The sequence below is a fragment of the Urocampus carinirostris genome, chromosome 1 (genome assembly GCF_059441175.1).
Source record: "Urocampus carinirostris isolate Australia breed hairy pipefish chromosome 1, RoL_Ucar_1.0, whole genome shotgun sequence".
Classification (NCBI taxonomy): Eukaryota; Metazoa; Chordata; class Actinopteri; order Syngnathiformes; family Syngnathidae; genus Urocampus; species Urocampus carinirostris.
The window spans coordinates 42,861,659-42,867,697 of record NC_142349.1 but is presented as its reverse complement, the minus strand read 5'-3'; positions in this window follow the sequence as shown (position 1 = coordinate 42,867,697).

The window sequence follows — 6,039 nt, the reverse complement described above, 5'->3', positions numbered from 1 at the left end:
ACCCCTGCCATCTCTAGAAGCTCTTTGATCAGTTTGCTCTCAAAATTAGCTCCCTGATCAGAGTGGATACGCCGTGGGAAACCATAGACAAGGAAGAAATCCTGCCACAGACGGCGAGCAACTTGTTTGGCGGTTTGATTTCTGCAAGGGAAGGCGTGCGCCATCTTGGAGAAATGATCAGTTACGACCAGGACATCTACAGACTTGTTCTCTTGCTCAGCAGTCCAAAAGTCTATACAGACCAACTCCATAGGCTCAGAGGTGACTATGTTCACGAGTGGTGCACGGTTGTGTGGTTCCGGTGTTTTCCCTACTACACAGCGCTGACAGGATTTGACATAATTCACAACATCACGTTCCATGCCATTCCAGAAGAATCGTTGCCTCACCAGAGACAAAGTACGGTTCTGGCCTTGGTGACCTGCTGAGTCATGTAAACCTTGAAGGACTTTCTGTTTCAATGAATCAGGCACCACAAACTGGAAGATTTTCTTGGCCATGTGAGGATCTTTCCTTATTTTGTAGAGCATGCCATTCTGTATGGTGAGTCTGCTCCAATGCTTCAGTAGTTTCATCACACTAGGCGACTCGACAGCTCTCTCACGCCTGGTAGGTCTCTTGTGTCTATGCACAAAGTACATGGTCCTGCTTATTGTGTTGTCCTGTTCTTGTAAACCAACAAGCTGACTCTGTGGGAGTGCCGTTGACTGATCTCCCTTCTGCAGAAGATTGAAGTTGGCGTCTGTTCCCATCACTTGACCCACGCCACCAGTGGACTGAGCACTGAAGACAGCAGCAACCTCTTCTGATGTCACAGAACCATTGGAGCCTGATGGAATTGCCCTTTTTACTGACTCGTCTGATGTCCCAGCACTCTCGTCTACAACAGCGTGACAATTGTTGGATACTCTGAACACCTCTTGCACAGTACTGTTGTTCACCCTGTTGACTTGGTCCAAGAGCGAAGTATAGGGCTCGGTAACAAGGCGATGACCCACACATGACCGTACAAATGGCTCACGGCTCAGAGCGTCGGCTACGATGTTCTTTGGGCCGGGAATGTACTTCAGGTCAAAATTGTATGCAGCTAGCTTCGCTACCCACCGCTGTTCACACGCATCAAGTCTTGGTTTGGTCAAAATGTATGTAAGTGGGTTATTGTCGGTCCACGTGGTAAAGTGTCTTCCTTTCAACCAATGGCTGAATTTATCACATACCGCCCATTTCAAGGCAAGAAATTCGAGCCTGTGTGCAGGGTAGTTGAGCTGGGAGCGAGAGAGCGTCTTACTTGCAAAGGCGACTGGTCTGGCTACTTTTCCACCAGGTGGCAGCTGTGACAGGACTGCTCCAATCCCATCAAAGGATGCGTCGACAGCCAGAATAAACGGCGCATCAAAATCTGGGTGCGCCAGAGTGACACCTGTCACGAGGTCGTGCTTCAGTGTTTCAAAGGCGTTCTGGCATGCATCGGACCAATCTGCAGGCGTCAGCTTCACTTGACCTTTCTTGCGGTCTCTCTTGCGCTTATGCTTGTCACCAGATTCAGATGTGAGCCTGAACAGAGGTTTTGCCTTCGCAGAACATGCTTCAATGAAGCTTTGAAAATACATCACCATGCCTAGAAAAGATCTGATTTTACTAGGGCATGGCGTCTTGCCATCCGACTCCATTAGATCAGCGACTTGTACGTCATTTATCGCTCTCACTTTCTCGGGGTCAGTCCGAATTCCATCCTCACTGATGACATGCCCAAGAAATTTCACAGTCCGTCTGAGGAAAAAACACTTTTTGGGTGCGAGCTTGAGGTTGTGTTCCTTAAGGCGAGTAAACACCATCTGCAGGCGTTGGAGTGCAACTTCCTCTGTGGGGGCAAACACCATCAGATCGTCGAGGTAACATAATAGGCTCATGAAATTCTGATCACCAAATATTGACATCATCATCCTCATACATGTTGCTGGGCTGTTGCAAAGTCCCTGAGGGAGCCGGTTGTACTCGTGAAGGCCGAATGGTGAGGAGAATGCCGTGTACTTTTTGTCGTCAGGGTGCAAGGGGACATTGTAGTAGCCTGACGTCAGATCCATTGTGGAGAAAAAGGCATTTCCCCCAAGTGCGGCCAAAGCATCAGCTTGATGCGGTAGTGGGTAGGCATCCTTTATGGTTCTTGCATTAAGCCTTCTGAAATCAGTACATACCCTTAGTTCTCCATTCCGCTTCCATATGAGAACAAGCGCAGATGCATAGTCGCTAGTCGACTTCTGAATAATTCCTTTCTCTTCCATCTCGTTCAGAGTCGTCCTCAGTTTTTCATACTGACTTGGTGGTATACGTCTGTAGGGTAGACGGAACGGCTTATCATCAACAAGGTGGATACGATGTACAAACTCTTTGGCCTCTCCACAGTCCATCTTATGGCGAGAAAAGATTGACTCGAATTGTTCGATGATATGAAGGAGCTTGTCTTTACACTGCAGCGAAACCTCACATGACTTCAGGTCAATGTCTTGCAGTCCCAGAGCTTCCAATGCACGCATCATGTCCTCTTCTGACCTGGGTCGGACCTCTTTGCTCTGTACACTCTGCACGTTGCACTTGACCTCCTCTGCATTGGGCAGGTCTTCCGCTGCGATACAAGGAGACACATCTGCAATTTTCCTGTTTCTTCTCAGCACCACAACTCTGTCCGTGGGATTAAAGACTTTAACAGGCACCCATCCATCTCCCCAGAGTGGAGTAACAACTCGTCCGACAAGGACTTGTCTGGGCGCAGCCTTAGATTGGGTTGGCTCAACGACCACTGTGCTGCCCGCTGATGCCCCGGCCAACTCAGGTAACTTGCCCCAAATAACGTACTCGGTCCGTGGATTCAGCGTCACGCAACTCTTGATCTTTACTGTCCCTACCTTGTCTGGAATGCAATCACCTCTCCATCTCTCTGTGTTGGAAAGCATTGACAGGAATTGACTGTGGTTATCGGACAGACCGTTGTCAGGAGTGGAAACTAATCTCCAATAGCCATCGGTACTTTTCAATTGAGTCAAAATATATTTGATGGCATTGCTGCCAAGGATCATCTGTTCTGTCTGGCCTGGCACCACCATTACTGGTATTATCATTTGGCACCCGTAAACTGTGACGTGAATGTCGTACATATCTCTGGGAGAAACTTGGTGTCCACCGCAGCCTACAATGACATAATCATCGGCCGTGTAACTCATCATATCAGGGAATTGCTGCAGGAGGTACTTAGCTGTGTCCTCACTTACTGTACAAGCCATCGACCCGCTGTCCAACAGCGCTCTGAAAGTGGGGCCTTCTTGCACAAGTACAGGTGTGTAAAACAGTTCGTCAGTCTCCGCTATTCTCTGAAACCCCTGAAAGATCAGCTTCTTCGATGGAGGTATCTTGTTGCTATACAACTCATAAATTGATTTATTATCTTGCATGTCAGGCATCACATTAGTGGTGGGAGGTATACTCAGTTGATCTGCACTGTTCTCCCCTAAGCGCAGATCAGTTAGTTTCCCTGAGGCAGTGGGACAACTTTCGTCACTGGACAATCACGTCGAGAATGCCCTGGGGCATGGCAGTGAAAGCAAAGGTTTTTGTCTCGGCAATGAGAGAGAGCACTGTGGTCGACTTCTTTGCAAATGATACATGGCTTGTCAGTGAAACCATTAATTCTGTCTCCAGGTCGCCTGGTTGGAGCTCGCCTTCTCCCTTGAAACTGGTTTGAGGTAACACGTATCAGAACCTTCTCCAACATACTAATAACGTCCGTTAGAGAGACATACTGTGGGCTCGAAGTCTGAGGTGGCTCGTGCATGAGGGTTGGACCATGGTTCACCTCAGCTTTGTGTACGGCAATTTCCGCTCGATTCGCAGGTTGTTGTAGGGAATCTGCTTTGTAGCTCTTCTCAGCGTGGTATTCATTCAGCACCTCTAGTACCTCACATGCTGACCACTTTTCGATGGTTTTTGATCTGTAAGTGAGTGCCAGTTCCTTGCATGGGCAGTTCCTAATAAACATGCGAGTGACCTCTATTTCAGGGTTGTCAAATGTTTTGCCCTGCTCACTCAAGCACTCAGAGGCAAGGTCAGCTGCTCTGTTTAGTCTCAGCCAGTAGTCATAGGGGTCCTCCTGGTGTTTGGGCAAAGTTGAATAAAAGTCAGCTAAAGGGACAGCAGAGTACTTGGTACAGCTAAAGTGTTTCCTGAGGAGACTATAAATCATGTCAGGGCGGGTATAGACGTCTATATTACTGTTTCTAATGCCAAACCTAACTACATCTTTAGCTTTTCCTCTCAAATACATTTGGATTTCCTCTGCTTGTTCTTCAAGTCTCACATTACTCTTCTTAATAAATGTCTTCATTAGATCTTCCCACTCATGTAATTTTATTGAGTCTGAGCCATCCCCATTAAATGATGGTGGTTCTTTAACCTTTCTCTGTGTAACCACCTGAACCTGTGTTACATCTGACACATAACCTGGCTTACTCAATGTGTTTGCTACATCTTGTGTGGCAGCAGCGCTAGGAGCTACTGTATTGTGTGACTGTATACGTGAGAAAATGCTATCAGCCAATGTATGTCCTATCTCCTGAATAACATTTGTCATCTGATCAGCTACACCCTCAGAAATGTCACTCGTGCTCTGATTAAACATGTTTCAAATATGTAAATGAGTCAAAATCACAAAATAAATCAGGAGCCTGCGTAACACGTCACTGTATAGCAATTTTAAATACTGTGAGCTGATGGCATCATGAAACAATGTGGCAGGTAGGACAGTCCTCGGTTCGGAGAGTTTGATAGAAGTCACGGGTCTCGGCACCAATGTAACCGCGGTGTACGTGTCCCACCAAAGATCCACATTCACGCTGGACTGGATGATGAGGTTTTTATTATTACAGTTTCTGCAAATGGATGAGTCACAACATTAGCTTTTTCTGCTGAGTCTGATCTCTTTGATCTCTTTGTAGTACTCTGGTTAAACTGACAACAAAGCATATCAAAGAGCTGTCTTTTCACTTTACAGAAAATACATTTTAGAATATCACAATACATTTATAAATCTTTGCATTTTAACAAGAGATCGTATAGTGGATTTTTAACGTTTACAATGAATTCAACATGTTTTTCTTTACTCTGAATTTTAACCAACATCATCCTTTTTTTTAATGTATATGAAAAATAGGAATAAAAACAATAATGAGTATAAAAATGGGTACAATTTACCTGCAAATGGATGAGTCACAACATTAGCTTTTTCTGCTGAGTCTGATCTCTTTGATCTCTACAAGGGGAATTAAGATTTAGTAAAACAGAAACAAAACGAAAATAAACCTAAACAGCTTGACAATATCAATCACATTACTATGCATGGTGAGAGATTTGTCAGCTGGGGTTATAAAGTTTAAAATTAACTTATTTTGTGGAGCACCAAAAGATATGTCTTACCTTTGTAGTACTCTGGTTAAACTGACAAAACCCCGCCTCCTGGTCACATGTTAGAAGCCAAAACCAAACCCCACCCCATACCAGCAGATGGCACTGTTGGACTCAGCATTGCAGGACATTTACCAAAAACTATACACATATTTTAGCAGGAATTTCAATAAAATAAAAGTTATTATTACACCCGTTACATATATATATATATATATATATATTTGTATTTATTTATTTTATTTTATTTTATTTTTTAATTATTTTATTTTGTTATTATTTTTTTCATACATGGTTGATGGGGACCTAAACCAAAAATGATTAAAAATAAATAAATAAAATAAAAAGGCATTTTATTTAATTGTATTGTTATTATTTTTAGACCCGGTTAATGGGGATCAAAACCACCCGCGAAAAGTGAAAATCTGCGAAGTAGCGACGCCCCTTCAAAAATGCTTGAAAAAAAAAAAAAAAAAAAGATTTTTTAAATTTTATTTTTAATTATTATTATTTTTTAGACCCGCGAAGCTCTGAACCCGCGAACGTGGAACCGCGGAGTAGCGTGGTCCCACTGTACATCCATTCTGG